General features: G+C 34.3%; 1 protein-coding gene and 1 pseudogene across 10 annotated transcripts in view; both read left to right on the forward strand.

Annotated features, from left to right (window-relative positions):
• The window catches only part of LOC138325026 (cell death abnormality protein 1-like), a 314,573-nt gene that overhangs the window by 24,947 nt on the left and 264,087 nt on the right, over positions 1–25,539 (forward strand). The window lies entirely within an intron of this gene.
• LOC138326105 (scavenger receptor class F member 1-like) lies at positions 2,381–24,817 on the forward strand (annotated as a pseudogene).

Raw genomic sequence — 25,539 nt, forward strand, 5'->3', positions numbered from 1 at the left:
CCTGTACACATAGCTATGTGCAATACACAACGTTACAATACACAGCGTAAAGTTATCTCCCATAGTTACGGAGATTGCCGATAGGATTCACACGGAAACGGTTCGGTGATCATGAAAACCAAGGCCATCGTATAATGGAAGGTGTATCGACATCTCCATAAAAATAGCATGACCTGTTTCATGAATAATTCATGTATTTGGGTTTCAGATTTATAAATATAAACACAATTTGTCTAGGAGCAACGCACGATTCTACATATTACTCAACTCGAGCCTGCCGAACGCATCGGCAATGTAACCTGATGGTGGATGGCTTGTTGGTGACTCCGGCTATCCTCTGAAAACATGGTTTATGACCGCATTTTCGAACCCTCGGAACCAAGCTGAGACTAACTACAATAATGTACATGCCAAAACAATATACATAGTGGAGAGGTCTTTTGGCATTTTGAAAACTAGATTTAGGAAAGATTGTACTTGTGTTCAGATCTATTCTTACTTCTTACATTCTTTCCATTTACGAAATATTGATAAATAAAATTCTCAGTAATCAGCTGTAGAAGTGACATCAGACTGTATCTAAACTTGATACAAATGATGATGTCATAGTAAAACTTTTGAGTTACATATATTCATGTACACTATTTTTATTAACATATGTATTTGTGTATATATAATGTTGAAATAATCACATAAATATTTAGTTCTCTTTTTCAACCATAAAAACAGACTGAAATGTGATATACTAATACATTCACTTTCAGATGGCTTCACAAGTCATGTGGTTGTTTCCCCTTCATTCCTTTCAAATGTGCAGTAGTAATTAAAGCCTGTTTTCAGACTCCACAACAACGCCATGGTGAGAGAGTGCTACTTCTTGGTATCCAATATAGTGTTGTCAATGTAAACCACGTACATGTGTACAGTAATACTAATACATCAAGGACTGTGATAGAACAACGCCAACATATTGCAAATCGCTTGATATCATAAATAATTGTAGCGTTGTGCCCACTACTCTCTATAAAGAGTCTAATATAAAAATTCTATACTTTCACTTGGCACTTGTTACTACATATATTAAACCAAGGATCAAAGTGAAAGACTTGGCAGTTAATTTCTATTGTTACATCACGATATGTAATGATGCAATGAAGGTCTACTGTTTACTTAATATAACTGGACAACTCAAAATATGCCTATTAGTGTGCATCACTAATGTTGACATGGCGACGTCAACTGCATCACCATCAACATGGATCTTTCCACCTTGTGAGGTGCAGAATCGTCATTTATAAACAGATAACTGGTCTAACTTAAACTTAAACAATTTTAATGCAGAGACATCAAGCATAAGTTAATAATGTTTAATGTCAGCATTACATCATATTCCTTTGGAATCTATGACATCTATATTAGACAATAGATTTCATAGGGGGAAAGTATAGATTGCTTAATTTAATTTTGTTTTTGATGACTTTTAATAACACAATAAAGCATTTAGTTTTGATGAAAATGAAATCACCTAGCATGAATCTACATTATAAGATGAAGTTTCAACAAATCTAATCAATTAAGTAACTGTGTGGATTCCAATATCTTTCAAATTAAGTAGAAAATATATAATCAAATTCGGTTTACCTTGCTCCATCTTCTTTTCTACGTTTTGTGCGTGATGAACTGCATTCAGCTTCTTTCATTAAGTCAATGGTAAGATATTTGGCAATTTTGCTTCCACCCAGACAAATGTAAAATGGGATATTCAAATACACTTAAATATAGATAGAGACTGAAGGAAAATGCCCAAAATATTTGTGGATTTGGAAATGGATATAGGTGTCACCATACTTTTGATAAACATTTCTGTCGAATGACCATGCCATTATATGGACTAGCATCGATTGAATATGCTGTTCAAACCTGGTATCTTTATTACGAAAAGCAAGCGATAAAAAGTTTAAATTAATTTTAGATTGAATAGTTTGAATATTGGTGTACCCATTTCCCTGCTTTGTTAGTAAATATCAGGAGGATTGATTAATTTGTCAAGTTCTTTATGTGAACCGATGTTGATTTAAAAAAAACATCAGTCCTGTCTATAGTGTCGATAAAACTGTTTGTCGTCTATGGATATTCGTCCAATATCAATGCTGTTATACGTAAGGGCGTAATCAGTGAACGACAATCAATGAATCATGTAACTAGAGATACATATTATTGTATAAAATTGTCGCATACATTTTCCTATTCAGAAAATGTTGTGTATTGAAATACATTTCAACTGATGCATAACATTTTAAACCTCTAAACACTATTAAAGGCCGTAGACGCAGACGGGATTTCATTGACTTTCCTCGTAGCATCAATACTAGATTGGGATATGGCGAAGGGACGATACCTACACAGCCGAGATGTCTTTTTCCTCAGCTTGATCCTCATAATGGCTACAGTCAGATCTGAAAGTAAGCAATGAAACAAAGCCATGTTGTAAACAGAAAACTTATCATGAATTATTTTCTTAATATAGATACCAATTTACTTCCTGTCGGATGTTTTGATTACGTACACACGCATTCTGTATTATAAGACTCTTTCATATGTGGATATTAAGGATAGGGATATTCTACACGAGAGTCACAGAATGTTGTAAAACCCGAGGCTTGCCGAGGGTTTTACAACATTTTGTGATCCCGAGGGTAGAATATCCATATCCTTCATATCCACGTATAAAAAAGTATTTTTTCTCATACTTCGACGTTTATTTGCAATTTTACTACTAATACGACTTTCCGCCATTTTGAAATGAACTCGAAAAAAATCAGGGAATGCAAATCATTTCTCCATGCATGATAATTGCGTGATATTTTCACCTCAAATTCCATTGTTTGTATCTTTAAAATAAATACAACATTGTGTCTGAACAAAAAAGTTAAGATTGTACCGGGAAAGTAGAATTTTGTTGACGCTATGACATCACGAGGGTATATTGCATGGGTAGCCATGCAATACAGCTTCAGGCGACATAAGTGTATTGCCCTGGACCAGCCAGTATTACACATGTAGGTATGAGAGAAAATATTATACATGTTTAAAAAGATGTATGTCAATGGTTACCGTGTTTATTGACGATAGCCTCTATATTAATATAAAGACTGCAAAAAACCAATTGATTTCCCATAGACGACAATGTTAACGTTTGCATCTATCCAGGTTAAAAAGAAGTTTTCAAGTCTTGTCACTCGTCCACTGATTTTTTTTTAAGAAGGTCATTTCACACACCAGAAACAGACTTGACAGAAATTTAAAATTTCTTAACATATTTTACATCTACATGTATTTCCCAACCCACACATTAAATATTTGAAACTGATGCCCCTGATTACCCAATCAGCAGGGCTCCGGAACATTCACCTCTCTTACGAAATCTCTTGTGCCAAAAAAGGGGTTTCGAGAAATCTATTTTGGTTTGATTCTGCGGTCACTATAACAGAACGATTTCGGACTATTCTGTTTTTAGCTGTGTAATAAACTTTAGGAACGTTGTATTAACAGACGTTGTTGCTGTTACATACTAGGTATGTGTTACAAGTAATTACAACTACAATAGTCCGAAATATTTAGGTTATTTATGTAAAACAAAGAAATATGCTATCATCAGCGGCACGGTAATTTTAAATGCTACCACATCAATTGAGATGCTGACCAAAACATCATATGTACAGACGTAAATATCATAACTATCAAAATCATCAGACACTTTTCATTTGACATTTTTCCTTTGTGTCACTTTGATACCATTTAAAATATGTTATCGGTACAAGTGTTTGATTACTTAGTGTAAATATTTGATATGTCATTGGCTGTCATATTACATGAAGATGGTTGAATAGAAAACTGACTGATAGTTAAAATAAAATATTTCGAGTATAACTACACCAATTATCAGGGAAATTAATGTGGTTCTCAAGTGAAAAGGTTGAAAAAAAATGTGATAATTAAAAGAAAACGCGAATTAGTGACCATGATAATAATTCATGGCTGGGAGTACTTTGTATTAAATACTAATGTCAGTCTCCGATTTCTCGAAACAAACTTATAAATCTGAATGTTTGTAGATAGTGACCGTGTATTCTGTTTATCCTGCAACTGTTTCATTATACATACAGAAGATGGTATTCAAAACGAAATCAAATTGCCTCTTATTTACACGATTTCGCGAAAAAGCGGAACCCTACTTTAATGATCAAGAAAAGATGTATTCACTAAACCGAATGAGTCTGTACTCCTTTTTACTACCGTGGGAAACATGTAAGTGACGTCACTGTTTGGCGGGACTGACTGCCGTTTCATTCACTCCTACTAAAAGTGACGTCACTGGAATGTTCGGGATCAAGTCATCAAATTTAGAAATTGAACATTTATTTACTGATATCGTAATATTTTCCTATTGCAACTATTACAAGAAATTCTTACTATCCGGTATCGAGTTCTGTGCCCGACTAATGTCGATATTAGAGCTGAAAATGCATATGTTTCTTGATGTTGTTCCGCTTCTGTTGCTGACTTTAATTCGTAAAATGAACTTAACCCGCGAAGGGCGTCAGAACGCTTGTTTTCAAAGGGAATAAACACCGTAGTGATAATGAACTTCCAAGTATGACAACAGTGAATATTTGCATCAGGAAAATAGGAACACAAAAAGTCGATTTTCTCCAAAAGTAAGTAAGTTATACTTACACTACATTAAGTTTGCTGGAACACTTAAAAAATCGTTCTGATTTCAGAACAATTGGAATTATGAAGATACCTCTTACAGTATTATTATTATTATTATATAAACAATGTAAGTTAATTATATATAATGTACCAATCATCAATGGTACATTGCAGGAAATCTAGCCTTGCTTAAGCGAACTGCACAGAGTAATAACCAACACAATCATAAGTGGCTGGCGAATGCCGCTGTAGACGGATGTCAAGAGACTGATATGATATCTGATTGTTGTTCACACACACGTGAAGGTGCTGTTTGGAAGACGGCTTGGTGGCGTGTCGATCTAGGACAAATCAGTACTATCGACAGCATCCAGATCATATACAGAGGTAAGGCTATAACGTTTCATTGATTTAAAAGGGATTTGGGTTGTATGTAGGTCGATTATTCAAAGCACGTCAGACACATTCTTACCTTGACTGTTTATGTCTAAAGTGTCACATTTATTGACGACTATAAGTCATTTTGTTATGAACTTTACACTTGTTATAACTATAATTTCTTTCCTTATAATAATTTCCCTTTATAATAAAATATTGCTTAATAGCATGGAACAAATTTGGGTATTCAAAATTATCTCAACACACTTTCAATTCAAATTAAATAAGTTGTGTATCTAACAATACCATTAAATCTAGAAATTATTCTGAAACAAAACAAGTGGATCTCAAGGTTTCTTTAAAATCCTTATTCAAAATAATATCATTTCTTTTATCTCAAGTGAGAATCCTGCATTCTGATTGTTATAGAGATATTTGGCAATTTTGATAGTTTTGCAAAATTAATCTGTTGATCAAGAGTTTGTTCCAAATTAAGTCTATATGTTGATTTTTGCTATCCGTTCTGTTTTGTTTTCCTTTTGAATGCTATCAATACTATCTCTGCTTAGATAAACCTATTTGTAAATGTGTGTATGGATGTGTAAGACACTGTATATATTGCATACCATTATTTGCTGTATAATAACTTATGTAACCACATATTGTTTATCTTGATTATACTATAAGTAAAGTAAGTTTGATCTTGATTTTTTGTTATTGTTCGTCGTAATGATGATATAGGAACCTTACATATGTGTTGGTAAATAACAGTGTGGAATTTACGTTATGGATTATGTTATATCAAAAATAAGAAACTAGCAGCTGATTTAAAAACTCAATTTAATTATTTATACAATACTATACAGATATTTGACACTATATAAAGTAATTGGTGGTGTGCAAGGACAATATAGAAATCTAAATGCTATCTGTAAACAAATTTCTTGTACACTAAGATAGTTAATATTGACATGCCAGTGTCCTAAATCGGTATGTGAACGTGTAAAACTATAAAATGAAACACGGTACAGATGGTACGGTGAATACGCACCCTGGAATATACAGCATACGTAAGGAAATTGCATTTTCATGGAATTCGGTTTTACATGTATGTATAGTAGGCATTTTAAGTGCAAACATACCCCGTTTACTTCATATTATGATGCAAGTGTCTCCTTTCATATGCAAGTACCCGTCGACAATAGGAAAGAAAGTATCCAAAAACACAAGTGATATATTGCTTTATTTTCGAAATATTAGCACTTTTCAAGATAGCTGTCAGCCCATGTTGGAATATAAGGGGTAGGAATATTTAAATTAATGTAATGCTTTTTGGGATGCTGATTATAAACTATACTGAATTTATGAACCCTAACCCTCGAAAAGTCATTCTACAAAAATAATGATCATATTGATAAACATATGAAGACTGGTATCTTAATTTGCAATATATACATAACATTAACAAAACATCTGAAGGACCTTTTTTGGCAATATATATATTATAAAAACAAAATTACACTGGAATTAAGGCATATAGCTTTTCATGTCATCATACCTGTAAGACGTTTTCTATATCCCCTTCACTTAATTGGCATCTGTTTTTGTATCGTTTCCTTATAATATCTTATTTCATTTTGACCTACAGATTGTTATAACTGTAACAGGTCCGGATATTCTCTATTAAAACATTATATCTATTTAAAAAAAAAACACGGGAGGAAGAGAGGGTATTATGTATATACTAAAAATGATGCTGTCACTGACCAACTGGTTGAAAACAAGCCATTCTACTGTTAGTATCTTCAAAACATTTGTTTAATTTAATACGCACCCAATGGGATTGTTTTTTATTTCTAAATATATATATAGATGTGCAAAGCATGAGACCCTTATAACATTTGTCACCTGAGACGAAGTCTCAAGTGACCTATTCTAATCGCATTTTGTCCGTCGTAGTGCGTCGTGTGTCGTGTGTTCTTAAACAATTTAAACTTAAACGATTTTCGACTTCGTCTCCAGAACCATTGAAGCAATTTCAAAAAATAAGCTAATTAAAATTATGAATTATATGACCTCCACCCCAGGGGCTATGGGGTGGTGGGGGGGGGGGGGGGTGGGGGGGGGGGGGGGGGGGGGGCTTTGACAAAAAAATCGAAAATTCTTTACTCCACTCACATATGTAGTAGAATCACATACTCCTCATAGATAAAAAGGTTTCAAGGCCCTCTACAAAATTTTGTGAATTCCATGGCCCTGGGATCTCAGGTTTCCCCCTGGGGAGAGGGGTCAAGTTTACTATAGTTAATATAGGAAAAACACATTTATGAACATTATTCGCTTATTTTTTATAGGAAATGAGTCAAACTCGGTTATGATTTTAGCCTGATTTTAGCATTTTAACGCCATAGCTATATCGGTCCTGGCCGATACCCAGGGGCCAGAGGGGCGGGGCCAAAAGGGGTCAAAATGGCTTAATTTCAAAAGCCTTTCTTCTGCATTCACAGATTTGATGGAACCAGATATTCTTTATAGATTTAAAAGTCAAATTTATAAAATCACTGACTGACTTCAAGGGCCTGATGGGCCAATATATATTGTTTATATGTCTTTGTTTCATTCTGTATCCGAACTCAGGTGACCGTTAGGGCCCATGGGTCTCTTGTTTCTCTACATTATGTTATCGAAGCAATTTTTCAGCCAACACCAATGCATTTCGATAGTCTAGATTTTATATTGTGCATTTATCATTTTCGTGTTTCCACATTTTTCATGAAGTTCGAGCAGGGTTATTTTTTTTGAGAAGACGATCTCCGAAAACCTAACAATGATTAATTCATAATAGCCCAATTCAGTACCTCTATGACGTTGATATGACAACCAAATGTGACACTAGTTTTATACATGAATCTGAAATCTCATTCAGATAGATTTTTTTTAAGTCCAACATACAGTCCTAGACGGTAAGAAGGTATATTTATTCTCCCGTCACCTTGTCTGGAAAATATTATTTGAACAAAGTAAGGGTTTTTTTGTTGTTTTTTTTGTTAAATGTAATATAGATTAATTGACACTCTATCAAAATTTATAAGGTAATTCAAAGATATACTACCCGGTTTTTCCTTACAGCTTTGTATGCCACATAAGACACAACAGTTATGAAAGCTTATTTTCCTTGTTTCATTGTTGCAAGCAGCTGTCATTTTTTTCATTTCTCGTGCTTCATCCTGCTGTTCTTAAGTTCTCCGCTGGTCATCGTTATATTTTTGTTGGTAGCCTTTTTTCACTTCTTTTGCCTTCTAACAACCCATGCATGACAATACTGCTTGATAATATTGTTTACTCAATATGTTCCCAGTGCAACAACAATGCTTCTTTTTGGTCATTAGATAGCTTCTCTACTACTCAATTCCAAGATTCTGCATTACTTTATGAGCTTTAAAAAATTTGTTTTAATTATCAATGTTTTCGTTGAGAGTTTGTGTAATGGCACGTGACTATCATCACCTCATCTGTCTTGTTCATTTTCTATTTCATTTAACAACATATAAATACTGTTCTTATCTTTGAGTGCGATTACAACTGAGCCCTCCTGAGTCTGGTCAAGTTCCATATATACCCAAAATCATATTGTCTGTTTATATCCTTTTAGTCTAAATCTATCATGTACTTCTTCTTTTTTGTGAAATTCCTTGATATTCAATGTTGTAGAAGTTTTTTTTTAATTTTTGTTTTAATCAAATTACTTTCTACTTATGTAAACACTGCAATCTTGCAACTGAAGCTATAAGGAAAATGGCATTACCGTTCATGCATGCAAGAATTCGACACTAGTCATTTGTCTTCCCAGATAAAAGTTTCGGAAGGGGCATACTTAGAACTAGAAAGTCATCAGTCAAATTAATTGTGCCAAAGTATTTAATTCAATTGGGAACTATTACATTATTACTTTATTACAAAGAGTGCATATGTGTATATTACAATATATAAAAAACAGTAAGTGAATGAATGGGTTGGCCAATCAAGTAAAAGCTTTCTAGAAAATAAATATTGGATTTGTGACCTTACAAGTGTTTTAATTATTATATGGGCATCGTTTTGATTACAGGATGTCTATGGCTAATTCTACATCGCCAGCAAGACAATACATCTGGTCAACAGGATCCCCTTGCTTGGTCCTACAAACAGCTCAAATAAATTCTCAGTTTTTTCTGTCAAACACATAGGACATGTAAGATATTTCGATACAGTCTGTTTCAAGGTGAAATAGTTTAGCGATGTCGCTGATTTAAATGTATGATAACTGATGGAAGGATTCAGATTCGAGTCATTAAATATTATAGTACTGATCGGGTGGAAGCTTTATCTAACAGAGTTTCTTTCATTTGGTCATATCTACTGCTACCAGGTGATGCAAAAACCTATTTGAACCTGACGTTTATCTAACCTTAGATTAATGGTTTCAGTATTCAAAGACATAATTCTTTTTTGTTTGATACGTATAAGTTATATTATACAGTTATTGAATGGGTATGAGGGAAATAGCACTTTTATTGTCCCCCGAGACATAAACTATTTCCCGAGGCGAAGCCGAGGGAAATAGTTGTGTCAAGGGGGACAATAAAAGTGCTATTTCCCGAATAAACCCATTCAATAAGTGTTTTATTATACCGTTGAGAAAAATGCTATAACATTTAACCCGTTGATATTTTCACTTGTTCCACATTCCATATCATCGATAGTGCCCAGTGATTTTTCTCGTACGAAGTCCTTTAAAATATTAACTGCTGTTTTAACAACTTGCTGTGTATTTCCACTGTCCCTATCGGTCAACAATTTTTCGAGAGATTCCTCGTCTAGGTTGATGAATCTGGAGACCATGTTGTAAACAAGTTGTCGTCTGCAGCGTCAAATCTAGATCACCTAAGCGCTTTGTGTTTTTTCGTTGGAAGTGAGATACAGTCAGAGAGGTTCCGAATGAAGTACTCCCAATGCGTTATCCAATCAAATTCATGATTAAGCAAAAGTCCGCGAAAATTTGAATGCAGGTAAATAGCTCATTTTCAGGTAAATAGTTCGAATGACTATTTACCCGGTAAATAGCGCTTTTAAACGACTGGATTACAATTGGATTTGAATAGCATTTCTATTCTCTACTCTTTCTATAGTGAAAAGGAAGCAAAGGTATATTCTTTCTCTTGAGTGAGTGGGTTTTAACATCGGCATTTTCCGTTGTTGTTCAATTTTTTCGACTTTTATGGAAAGCATTCAATATTTTTGGCTTCAATGACCAGTTACGCTATAAAAAAGAATTTAAGTTAGGAAAACTGCAAAAAATAAATCAAAGCTTGCTTTGGAAAACTAATATTCATTACCTATGCTTACCATAACTTGACAGAGGCCCTTTCTATATCTGAGCTTCCTCTTCTTCCTTATCATACACTCAATTTGTACAGTTAAAATTACCAAAGACATTATTTTGGTCGTGTTTCTTTAAAATGGGAAATATGTAATGATCTTTAAGGATGTTTTCTTTTGTTTGTATAATGCATAAAAAAACGGAAAGTAAGAGCACCCGTAATAAAATGTACTTTAATATCCGAAAAAAAAGAATTCGTAGCAGCATAGAGTCTCGATATAAAATACTCTTCCTAAGGATCAAATTGAAAAAAACAATACCATTTCACGAGCAATCTCTTTGATGATGCGTGACTTTATTACAATAGAAGTTTGATATTTTCCTCATTTTCCCCTAAATATCCGTTTAATGTTTTAATCAATTAAATTGAACTCCTTGAGCCCGGAACCGTTCATTTTGACACCAATATCGTCAATATAGCTTTATTAGAAAAGGAGATATGAAAATCTCGTGTATTATCATTGACAGCCATTTTTAAAAGTGTGTATATTTCCGGTTAACAGCTAGATTTTGCGTGTGTCTTTGGATAATTTTGTTTCTGATGCCTTAAGGTACTTTCATGCCAATGGGACATTTACATCATGACTTGAAGTCCAATGTCACTTAGCCGGCTTACTGTAGTCTTTATATTAGGTGAAAACAAATTAATGGAAGCTTACTACATATCAATTTCACTCTAGACTACTTTAATTCGCCGATGAGATTAGCTGGGTATCAACTGTACATTTCCAACACCTCTTCATCACAATATGGCATCCTCTGTTACAAGGACAACAGTAGTACTGAGGCAGCTGTACAGTTGAATATTACACACAAGTGCCCGTATGTAGGTCGGTATGTGACCGTGTACAAAATAGAAACAACCCGAAGCGGTACAGCTGGTATAGTGATGAAGCCATATTGGAGCTCTGTGAGGTACTTGTATATGGTGAGTGTAATCATATATCTTCATAGAAATAGACGTTGTATTTATTTCATTATTATAATTAATAATACCCGTCATGCGACATTCGGTTTTAGATATAATGCTCCACCATGTATATCAATATAAACGTACACTGGCAGTATACTGTTACTATGACTACATAGACTACCCAACCATGGACGTTATGTTAATCTGACTTTAGTTGACATACATAGCGTGACGTCATTAATACATAATGTGACGTCACTAATACATACCGTGACGTCACCAATGACGACATTAAATCGTCAACTGTCCTGTCATAATGACTTTCCATCTGAGGGATTAGACCGTCAGTTTTATCATTGTAGCATTAACATCTTTTCGGTAAAAACGACGAAACTTTATAAAAATTACTGGTAAAATCATAAATTATTGCCTTAATAAGGCATGTGAGCTATGTTTCAAATGCATGCACACAAAGATGAATTGATGAAAACAATAGGGTCAAGTAACATGACCGGTTTGACAACAATCTCAGTCGTCGTGTAAATCAGAAACTGTGAAATGAAATCCTGGAAGGGACAAATGATATATGTAATGACAGTTGATCAGGGATACTAAAGTAGCTTACATGTTTCAGAATAGAAACAAAACAAATAAGAGGAGTTAACCACTCCATCATTCTGTGTTTATTTTACAAATATCGTGCTATCGGCTCCCTAAGTGATTGCCATCGTTCAGGGAAAGAAACAGAAACAGGTCGATACTACAGCAGTTTTAAAGTGAGTCAGTCAGTATCTGGGCTCGCTGTTCCAACTACTGCAATCTGGATGTGCATTTCTTGATGACACCCTGACGGGTCATAAAAAGAAACGACTTTCCGAGAAACGTAGTGGTTCTCAATGTCTTGTCTGTGTTGATGGCAATGTCCGACCACATCGTACTAGGATTGTGCAAGATTATCTACAAATAGAATCGATTGATTTGCTAGCCGTAAGAACACCATCGCACAGATATGTTAAGTGATTCGCCATGTCAAAATTGTTATGAATTATGTGTTACCATAATGCACAAGTGGCTAATATCCATTAAGGAAATCTTTTCTTCGCACTTTTGTCGCTGCAAACTTCACGGCAAAGATTTAAACGAGAATTTAGAGTACTCAAATTTTGACTTTATCTGATTCAGCTTTTATCTTCACTATTGTAGATCCATCCACACAAAGAATCCCGTATAAATTGTTGTTTGTTTTAAGTTTACTAAAATGTAAACTATCTATAAATGGCATTCATGTTCCATAACTAGGCTGTCCAGTAGGGATGTACGGTGACGGTGACTGTAATCAAGTATGTCCGGCGACCTGTTACGGAGGGAACTGTAATCCGAAAACAGGTTCATGTCTTTGTAAGTAGCATTTATGATTTATATATATAGTGTGAAAGAATACCGTACTAAAAGTATGTAATAGTGTGGGGAATGAGTATATATATATTTTTTTTTTCTGGGGGGGGGGGGGGTTAGCTTTCATGATTTCGGTTAAAATATCCGGATTACCATAAGCAGTCTTTTTTATAAGTGTTTTACTCCGATTCTAACCATATTAGACATTTGCGGACAGGTATCAATGCTTACAACTACTTCTATTTCAGTTATCATTAAAACATGTTAATATTGATGTAAAAGCACCTTTTGATATTTTGGTGTACAATATTCATTAACCAGATTCGATCTGATGCAAGCTTACCATATCGAATCCTATTCAGATTGCGTTCCTGGATATTATGGCGACGTTTGTGAGAACTCCTGCTCCATAGATTGTAAAGACGGACTGTGTAGTAAAGATTCTGGACATTGTATAGGTTGGTATTGTTAACCTAGGGTACAGGGGGAAAGCTAGACTTGTACTTGGAATATATACAATTTGCAGATGCATTTGAATAAGGGTCTTAATGTATACAAAATATATTTCATATTATTCTGTTATTAGTTCCAACTTATTAGGAACAAACAATTAAATGAAACAATACCATTTTGTTGTTCTGAGCATCACATCTTTACTTGCATTTGATTTGTCACACCACTATGGATGGTTTGTTATAGTAAATTGTTTTTGGTTTCTACCATTGATATACCACAGCAGAATATCAATATAGTGAAATCCTTTCTGTCGATACAGTACAGATCAATGGATACGCATAGGTTTTATCAGTAGGTGCTAAGTTGAGTGACTTTACATAATTATGATAATATTTTAACTTATTGTTGATCAAGTCTCCAGTCTAAGGTAATCAGTTAAAATGATAATTGATCCCAATCCTAGTTCATGTATGGCTTCTTTTCTACGTTTACCTTTGTAAACAACTTTAGATTTTCGATTTTTGCAAAAGCATTCGTTTAAACCGATCTTGATTTCTAAAAAGATATCATCTGTTTATATTATTGCGAGTCAATTGCTTCAATTTACTTACAATGTTTTCCTGGAAAATTTACTTCAACGTGTGACCAAGATTGCCCTTTAAACTGTGATAGTACCGGTTGTGTGATGGATACTGGTCAATGTTATGGAATGTGATCGATTATCAAATGATGTCATACCGTTGTTGAATAGCTTAGCATCATAAACATTACACTTTAGTATCACCGTCCAGGCCCTTGTAAGGCATTGACACAATTAATATGCAACTATATATCATTCCAAAATGATATTATTATTTAATCACATTTTGCCTTTTGAGCACATGTTATCATTGATATTAAGTAACAGGATGTTTTGAATGTACGGCGATACCTGTTACATAAACTGCTCAATAAATTGTAGAGATGAAATGTTTCATAATCACAGGTAAATATACTAGTGAGTCACTCACCATTTCGGTATCAATATATCATCAGTACACTGATGGCATTAGATATCTTGTTTTGTTTTTCTTTTTCTTTTTTGATATTATCCCTTCACTAATAACCGTTTTTTGGCAGTTCTTTTAAATAAGACATCTTAAATATTTCACTGTTCGTTAATGTAACTTAATAAGTAAATCATACACGGATTCTGTATCTTGCAGATTGCATTCCTGGAACATCCGGCGACCTCTGTGAGCAGACCTGTTCTGTTAACTGTAATAATATCGGGTGTATCAAAGACACCGGCCAGTGTTATGGTGAGTTTATCTATACTCTTACTTATGATATATATGTGTACACTACACATCTACCTATTAAAGCATCATAGATGGCAATGACGTCATTATCCACAAAACGTTGACTTGGTAGATAAGAAATGTCAATTTCGAGAGGAGTTTGATTTGCCTCTCATAGAAAATAGACTAAAAGTTTTACCGATACTTTTTTTTAAATCTGGAGAATTCAATACGCATTTCTTTGTAAATTCTTTTAAATTCATATCACATATTATTTACCCTTAAAGTTCCTTCTTGTATTGCACTGAATTGAGAATTTTGCATTACATATGATATAAGAATACCAAATGATATAGCCATGTATTTTCAAACAGAATGCGTTGATGGGAAGTACGGCGATAGCTGTAATATGGACTGCTCCGTTAACTGTAAAGATAGATTGTGTGATAGGAACACAGGGTACTGTAATGGTGAGTAACACATAGATTGTGTGATGGGAACACAGGGTACTGTAATGGTGAGTAACACATATATTGTTTGATGGGAACACAGGGTACTGTAATGGTGAGTAACACATAGATTGTGTGATGGAAACACAGGGTACTGTAATGGTGAGTAACACATAGATTGTGTGATGGAAACACAGGGTACTGTAATGGTGAGTAACACATAGATTGTGTGATGGGAACACAGGGTACTGTAATGGTGAGTAACACATAGATTGTATGATGGGAACACAGGGTACTGTGATGGTGAGTAACACATAGATTGTGTGATGGAAACACAGGGTACTGTAATGGTGAGTAACACATAGATTGTGTGATGGAAACACAGGGTACTGTAATGGTGAGTAACACATAGATTGTGTGATGGACACACAGGGCACTGTAATGGTGAGTCATATCATCAAAAAAAGATGATGCGTTGTTCATTTATATTGCTTACACTACAACATAGACAAACTTGGTTTGATAAGGTATGGGATTTAATTTTTGTTACAGTACATTAAGATGTATAAGATGTACCCTCATGAAACAAACAAAATGAGACTTACAATTCCTTTCATGTTTCATTCACATAATGAAATAATAATAAAAAAAAACATAAAACAAGATTCAAACAATTGGGTTAATCAAATTTGTGTATCTATTATTTTAAATATTCACAAAATGTTTTTCTGTACATATCATACGGCTAATGAGAGCACAGTAAACTACGTAAACTACAATGTCAAATTCCTTTATATATCTTCTAGCGAACCAGCTTTGGTTCTGACTCAAATTTAAATAAATATGATATTGCAATGTAAGCAAATCAATTGTGATTATATACACTGCGATACCATTTAGTACTTCAAAAACGAATGCGATGTTTAATTATTGCTTTGTTTAGAGTGCACGGATGGGAAGTTCGGGACCACTTGTGAGCTAGACTGTTCGGTGAACTGTAAGGACAGATTGTGTGTTAAGGACACCGGATTATGCACAGGTAAGAACTGGTAAATAGATGAGATGCCCCCTCCCTTCTAAAAGGAGAACGGATGGTAGCCATAGTCGTCCCAGTCATACCGTCCAGTGTCCTGATCCTTATCCAGATACATGGATGTGGACCTTATTTCGTATTAGCAAATTACAGATTTAGCCCCCTTGGATTATCTATTTATTTTAATAAACTAAACTACAAGACTGTTGCTAAAAGATTTGTTATTAAAAAATATGAATAATTTTAATTATGATTTATAACCATTGGTGTAAGGTTATATTTATCACATACAATGTACTTTTTTAATGGGAATAGAAAGAAAACTTTAAATTTCGACATTATTTATTGATTGTGGCAACATGTGATGTTACAATAATATTTTTACATGTGTGTCTTACGGTAGTTATGACATAACGTCACTTCAACAAATTATATGGTCCACTTACAGAGTGGATAATAGATATATAATATACGATGCAACATAAATAGAAGATATCACAGATCAGTCGAGATAAAGTCAATAGCAACTTTTAGTTACATTATCATGTGCTATCGTCTTTTAACAAACTTTAAACAATACAAGAAACAAATCAAATATATCACAGACAGAAGCAAGATTTTGACAATTAAAATAAGACTATATCCGGATTACAAAACTGTATTTTCTCATATTAATTCAACTACGTTAGACTTAAAATTGATCTGAACGGCTTGGACGTAGATTCTGATGAGAGACTTAAACCACATTTGATTAAGGACACAAAGACACGAGCGTTTTGTAACGTTTGACACAAAACTGTGAAATACATTCCATATGTGGCCTGTTTCTATCACGATCAAATAACCTACATCAAGGCCACACAAAGTTAAACGGTTTTTGCCGACATATGCAAATACGATGTTCTGATATTTTTATAAATAAATAGGCAGTATTTGACATTCGAAATTATTAATTGTATAAAAGATGATTAATACCAAATCTTTTTACATATGAATAACTATTCCATTCATTCTTACTTACTAAATGTCGTTTTGAATCTTGATTTCTAAAGGTTCTTAAACACATAACTAATTGTTGTTGAACTACATCTGGACTTGTTTACGGCATAGTGCTACATCTACTTCCCTCCAAATAATTATCGAACCGTTGTAGTTTAAGCATGGCCTAGTTGCGTTAAGTAAATACATTAAATATCTAAATATGGTTAGGAGACTAGATCTGACATCTGTATTCTAACTGAGTCCTCGCAAGACTGATATATTACGACTTCAGTTGAAACATTTGAACGTTTGGTTGGTTAATTACTCCTGTTTTGGTTTTCCGCATGAACGTATCAACCGTATTTAACTAACATAGTATTACAATATCTCAATATTTTTTGTGGAAAAATGACTTTTTTTAAAAACTGACTTTTACGAACACATATTTGAAATCATTCGTCAATGCTAAATGTATAGGTATTGTTGTTTCTGTATTTCCAGAGTGTGTTGCTAATAAATTCGGTACTGCATGCGACCAAAATTGTCCTGCAAACTGTCAGAACGGTTTGTGTAACAAAGACATCGGGTATTGTATTGGTAAGTAGTTATACAATATACAAAGCGTGTCTCGTAGGCGTTGACATGTTTACCATTGTACCATGTTTATTCTTTCTGTTGATGGAACCAATTTGTTTCACATTTCCTTAATACGTCGAATTCTTACACGTTAATGCAATTTAGTTGCTTAAAAAAATCTTTATTCATATAATTTTGACGATATAAACAAATAATAATGTACACAAACACCATCATTAACCAAATAGGTAGGGCATTAGAATTGTACCTGCTGTCCTTTTTGTATGATCGTAAAAGGCCACTAAATTTAGGATCTTCCTAACTGACTGTATCTTTCCTAAAGCTTCCCTTGGCACCGCCTCAATTTTGGCCTTGAGTTTAGCGTTCGCCCCTGTGAGAAAAGCTCTGGGTTCTGTCCCCTGGCCGAGACACACCAAAGTCTTTAAAAGTGGTAGTTTCTGCTCCTGCTTAGCGCTCAGCATACAGGGAGTGGGACGACTGGTTTGCCCGTTGTCAGTATAATGTGACCGTGTAGGGAATGTTGCTTGGTGTCTTCGTCGGCATGCTTCAGAGAACGGGTGGTAGCCATAGTCGTCCCAGTCATACCGTCCAATGTCCTGATCCTTATCCATATACATGGATGTGGGACCTATTCCGTATTTCAAATTACATATTTAGCCTCCTTGCGGGTAGGTATCCATTGTGACGTCATCATTTCGTGAGCTCAATTTACGTCGTTTTCTCCCAATCGTATGTCATTACGCTTGCAAACACACGACGTCACAATTCATACCTACCGCAAGGGCAGATAACTCAGTAATATGCTGATTATCTATTTATTTTGATAAACTAAACTACAAAACTGTTGCTAAAAGATTTGTAATTGAAAAATATGAATAATTTTAATTATAATTTATAACCATGGGTGTAAGGTTATTTTTATCACATACAATGTACATTTTTAATGGAAATAGAAAGAAAACTTTAAATTTCGACATTATTTATTGATTGTGGCAACATGTGATGTTACAATAATATTTTTACATGTGTGTCTTACGGTAGTTATGACATAACGTCACTTCAACAAATTATATGGTCCACTTACAGAGTGGATAATAGATATATATAATATACGATGCAACATAAATAGAAGATATCACAGATCAGTCGAGATAAAGTCAATAGCAACTTTTAGTTACATTATCATGTGCTATCGTCTTTTAACAAACTTTAAACAATACAAGAAACAAATCAAATATATCACAGACAGAAGCAAGATTTTGACAATTAAAATAAGACTATATCCGGATTACAAAACTGTATTTTCTCATATTAATTCAACTACGTTAGACTTAAAATTGATCTGAACGGCTTGGACGTAGATTCTGATGAGAGACTTAAACCACATTTGATTAAGGACACAAAGACACGAGCGTTTTGTAACGTTTGACACAAAACTGTGAAATACATTCCATATGTGGCCTGTTTCTATCACGATCAAATAACCTACATTAAGGCCACACAAAGTTAAACGGTTTTTGCCGACATATGCAAATACGATGTTCTGATATTTTTATAAATAAATAGGCAGTATTTGACATTCGAAATTATTAATTGTATAAAAGATGATTAATACCAAATCTTTTTACATATGAACAACTATTCCATTCATTCTTACTTGCTAAACGTCGTTTTGAATCTTGATTTCTAAAGGTTCTTAAACACTTAACTAATTGTTGTTGAACTACATCTGGACTTGTTTACGGCATAGTGCTACATTTACTTCCCGCCAAATAATCATCGAACCGTTGTAGTTTAAGCATGGCCTAGTTGCGTTAAGTAAATACATTAAATATCTAAATATGGTTAGGAGCTAGATCTGACATCTGTATTCTAACTGAGTCCTCGCAAGACTGATGTATTACTACTTCAGTTGAAACATTTGTATTTTTGGTTGGTTAATTACTCCTGTTTTGGTTTTCCGCATGAACGTATCAACCATAGTTAACTAACATAGTATTACAATATCTCAATGTTTTTGGGAAATATGACATTTTTTTAAAAACTGACTTTTACGAACACATATTTGAAATCATTCGTCAATGCTAAATGTATAGGTGTTGTTGTTTCTGTATTTCCAGAGTGTGTTGCTAATAAATTCGGTACTGCATGCGACCGAGATTGTCCTGCAAACTGTCAGAACGGTTTATGTATCAAATACACCGGGTATTGTGTCGGTAAGTAGTTATACAATATACAAAGCGTGTCTCGTAGGCTTTGACATGTTTACCATTGTACCATGTTTATTCTTTTCTGTTGATGGAACCAATTTGTTTCACATTTCTTAATACGTCGAATTGCGTTCTTACACGTTAATGCAATTTTGTTATTTGAAAAATTCTTTATTCATATAATTTTGACACTATAAACAAATAATAATGTGCACAAACACTATAATTAACCACATATTTATCATTTCGTTACATATTACTACAATATATGCATATAAACATTTTAAATTTGAAGACTGCGTTGCGGGACGTATGGCAGCTGGTCGTGTGGCCAGGCTTGTTCAGTGAACTGTAAGGATAGAGTGTGCACCAAGACCACTGGACACTGTATAGGTAGTAGTCCTCATACAAATATATAATAACTGATAATGTGAATGCCAATATGGGTGTCACTTCACACCCCCAAGGTTTTATGAACATTTACACTTTTTGGTAAACGGCGTAAAAGTGAATTTAATTAATGCTACAAACATTTTTAAATACATAATTTCTATTTACATATCACCTGTTTTAGAATGTACTATAGGGAAATATCGGTGCTAGTTGTGACCAGGACTGTCCTGTAAAATGTCGGGACGGATGCACAATGGACAACGCCAGATGTGTAGGTACGATCAAGGGACGTATATGAGAAGGATAAGTCACACTGGGTTTTGGGGAAGTACAACATAGGAGCTTTTGTGTTTGTGCACTGACCGTGACGTTGGGCGACGACTGATTTTCCTTTGATATCCGCCGGCGCAGTCTTTGATGTAGCTTACTGATCTGAGGGTTACCGTCTTACTTTCTGAAGCGAGGCCGTCACTTCATGAGCTGTCGTATTTTTTAACGAAAATTTAAGACATATCTTCTAAATTTTCCGTCTTTAAAGCAAGTATAAACATTGTGATATTTAATAACCTTTACATTGGTGTTTCGTTTGACTCGATAAGACAAGTAATTGTTGAGAAAAACGGTTTTTATTCCCGATTCATAGCCGTCTCGCGTGGTGTTTAGTAATGTAAAGAGACAGCATGAATCCTTCTCACTTATAAATCCTTGTACGATTGATTAACAGCTTAACATAACTCAATCGACAAAGTAATGCCAAATTTTGTTTAATTACAGATAAATTCTATGTTTCTTAAAAAAAGGGGGGGGGGGGGGGAAAGCCCAAAGACACGAAACAAATAACGGGTTAGGTAGGTTAAGAAAACATAATGCTAAATGATATTTGACACTTAATATTAAACAACAATTTTTGGTTATGTTTTCTTGAATACAAGCAAGAATATGTATTTTACATTTTACTTTTTAAGGATGTAAGACTGGGAGATATGGAACTACATGTACCTCTGTATGCCCCGTGACGTGTAAAGACTTCGTGTGTGTGATCAACAAACTGGCCAGTGCTTAGGTAAAGTGACATTCATTGATAAACATAAAAAAAATATGTCGTCTAAAATATGACATTTCTAATACGCTAATTTTCTGTAAAAAATTATCAGAAAATTCCAAGATAAGTTTTTCAGCTAATCATATTCATATGAACACAATGATAAACATGGTGACCAAGCCAAATATTGTTATCAAAGTATATATTTTATTAACTAGATATTTATATTTTATAGATTGTTTACCCGGAAAATACGGAGCGGTGTGTAGCAGTGATTGTCCAGGTTCTTGTAATGACAACATATGTAAAAAGGAAGATGGTCAATGTCTAACCCAGGGTAGGTACATGTGTGGATGTCTATAGTTACTGACAACATCTGTAACAAAGAAGATGGACAATGTCTAACTCAGAGTAGGTACATGTGTGGATGTCTATAATTACTGACAACATCTGTAACAAAGAAGATGGACAATGTCTAACTCAGAGTAGGTACATGTGTGGATGTCTATAGTTACTGACAACATCTATAACAAGGAAGATGGACGCTGTTTAACCCAGGGTAGGTAAATGTGTGGATGTCTATAGTTACTAACAACATTTGTAACAAAGAAGATGGACGCTGTCTAACCAAGGGAAGGTACGTGTGTGGATGTCTATAGTTACTAATAACATTTGTAACAAAGAAGATGGACGCTGTCTAACCAAGGGAAGGTACATGTACGTGTGTTGATGTCTATAGTTACTGACAACATTTGTAACAAAGAAGATGGAAAATGTCTAACTCAGAGTAGGTACATGTGTGGATGTCTATAGTTACTGACAACATCTGTAACAAAGAAGATGGACAATGTCTAACTCAGAGTAGGTACATGTGTGGATGTCTATAGTTACTGACAACATCTGTAACAAAGAAGATGGACAATGTCTAACTCAGGGTAGGTACATGTGTGGATGTCTATAGTTAATGACAACATCTGTAACAAGGAAGATGGACAATGTCTAACTCAGGGTAGGTACAAGTGTGGATGTCTATAGTTACTGACAACATCTGTAACAAAGAAGATGGACAATGTCTAACTCAGGGTAGGTACATGTGTGGATGTCTCTAGTTACTGACTGACAACATCTGTAACAAGGAAGATTGACAATGTCCAACTCAGGGTAGGTACATGTGTGGATGTATATAGTTACTGACAACATCTGTAACAAAGAAGATGGACAATGTCTAACTCAGAGTAGGTACATGTGTGGATGTCTATAATTACTGACAACATCTGTAACAAGGAAGATTGACAATGTCCAACTCAGGGTAGGTACATGTGTGGATATATATAGTTACTGACAACATCTGTAACAAAGAAGATGGACAATGTCTAACTCAGAGTAGGTACTAGTACATGTGTGGATGTCTATAGTTACTAACTGACAACATCTGTAACAAGGAAGATTGACAATGTCCAACTCAGGGTAGGTACATGTGTAGATGTCTATAGTTACTGACAACTCTGTAACAAAGAAAATGGACAATGTCTAACCCAAGTTAGGACCATGTGTGGATGTCTATACACTGTATTTTATATTTCTTCACAACATTTCTATAACAAGACAGATGGATTTTTTTTCAGAATCTAGGCTGGTGTTACTTTTAAATATGTAAATAATAGGATTTATGTTGAAAAATTTTAATGTGTTGATAATTGACTTGCAGTCACTTTCTTTTCTAACTAATTTCAAAAGTGCCTTATATCATAGTTTTAAAATGGCATGAAAACGTCGAGGTATGGGAGAAAAATGTTCTTTCATATGCAGTTATGAGAAATTGGATATTCCACCCTCGGGACCATAAGATATTGTAAAACATTCGGCAATTGTCGAGTTTTACAACATTTGGGAACCTTGGGTAGAATATCCCTATCCTATCCATATCTGAAAGAGTCTTATAATATTCACTCATGTTTTTGTGCTATGGCATAGAAAAAATACATGTGCGTCCATGTTCTATTAATAGTGCATATTATACATTACAGGTACATCCAACGTTGAGCAGTCATCAGGTGAGGGCTTTGAGTAAAATTAAAATGATGGCTTTGGTTGTCGATATGTTATACACATCCAAAATTGTATCAGTACTTAATTATTCATATTCGTTTGCATTCGTTTGTCGAATCCAAATACTTCTGATATATTATTCCTGATAACTTTAATTTTAAATTATAATATACTATTTTAAATTTCACATTTGCTGTATTACAGTTGATTCTAGCGTCATTATAATAGCCGTGCTAGCTGTTGTCTGTGGACTACTCGCTGCCGCATTGATCGCCACAATTATATGTATCTGTTGGCTTCGGTAAGTATTTAACTTCGGTTTATGATGGTATTTTTGTTTTGCATTATCTATGAATGATATTAATCAGATCAATTTCCCAAAGTCCGTCCATTACTAGTGTAAGTTCAAGTTCCTGAACTTAAAAGTCCCCATATCCAAGCATTACCGAAGTTAAGGAAAGTTCCTTTTGCATTGAATTCCTATATATCACATATTTTATTCATATCATTGTTTATGAATAGTCACATGCTCTTTCATCCAATGCTTTACATACCGATTCCTGTAATATATTTACCTACATATCAACCAAGAATGATAGACATGATATACATTTATCATATTATATTTTGGTTATTTTGTTTATAGTATTTTTACAACATTTAAGCGTCTCATTTAAACCAATTTGTGGTAATATTGGTATTAATATGTAGAAGTAAGTAGAGATATTTGCTGAAAAATCTTACATAATTTTTTATACGTTTCCGTTTAAATATGTGAGACATAGACTCCTGTATACCTCCATAAAAAACCAACATGTTGATATTGATAAACTCGTGTACATATGTATATACAGAAAACCTTTATTCCTCTTGACAGACACAAGGACAAAGAAAAAAGAAATCGCCCAATAAAACTACAGGTAGGCAAAACGAACCAGCATTGTTTGCATTAACTCTAGATGATAAAACCATGTTTAATAAGTGATTACAAAATTCTGTAACATATTAATATATACATACTTTAAAACGGATTCCCTTGTAATTTTGAAAAAAATAACTTCTTTTTACTTTACAATTTTTTTTTTTCTTTGTGAACATGCAATGTACATGCATGCTGTAGTGAGCGTAAAATTAGCCTGAATTTAGCGGCATTCATCACCTGTGATTTAACCCAATTATCTGAACCTTTTTGCATGGTTTTTCTTGCAGACCAGTCCGGCCTTGACACTGGGTATACGACTATTGACCGCGGTGACGTAGAACCTCCCAACGTGTATGAAATGGTTGTTATGCAATAAGAAAGAGATACAGGAATGTGTATTATTCTCCCAACGACAAAACTTTACTGGGGATAACAATGTAAACAGATTCAACAAAATCCGTTTGGCAATCGAACCTGGATCTACTGCGTGATAAACCAACGGTTTTACAAAGAGGGACAAGGACCCAATATTCAACACTATGAAACAAGTCATTCTGACACGCTCCTACACATTATGAAGTTTAAATAGTGTCATTTGTCTTGTTTTTTATGTACTTATTATTATATACAACGACGTCTAATGAGAATGGCTGACCATGATTGTACTCTGTAGAAAACACCACGACCTTCAATGTCAAAAAGATTAAGCAGTGTAAGCATAACATGCAGACTAAATTAAGGCCTTCCGCAGTGACCTGCAGGAATATACCTGTATATATAATCTACATAACTTTTAATGTATAACCACCAGACACAGCTCTTACCAATGATTCATCTCTTTGTCCCCGTACCAATATATGGAAACAAAAAAGTACTTCCTTGTAGCGATTAGGTCCATATCAAATGTAAATATGGCGAAGAGCAGAAAACCGTCAAAACAGAGAATGTACTTTCTTTATCTTAGTCCTCATATTTGCCACTGTGAGGTCTGTAGGTAGGTAATATATGTAAAACAACGAGGAACATTTTATTGTGTTACCTGACTCTCTATATAAATGTAAATGAAGTAATTTCACATATTGACCGGTCAATAATTTGACTGTTGACGGGGGCGGAACGTTTGTGTGCGTTTATTGTTGACGTCTCAGTTAAATGATAGCATCATAAACACCGGTATTCTTTCGGCGAAAGTCTTTCTCAAAAGAAGCTCAGTGATAAGTTTAAGATTGCGGTTCTGGTAACAAAACCTCCGGCCTCGGGAAACTGTCCATCGGGTTGGTCCCAGCAACCTCGGGAAAGAGTTTTT

The sequence above is a fragment of the Argopecten irradians genome, chromosome 6, assembly GCF_041381155.1.
Source record: "Argopecten irradians isolate NY chromosome 6, Ai_NY, whole genome shotgun sequence".
NCBI lineage: Eukaryota > Metazoa > Mollusca > Bivalvia > Pectinida > Pectinidae > Argopecten > Argopecten irradians.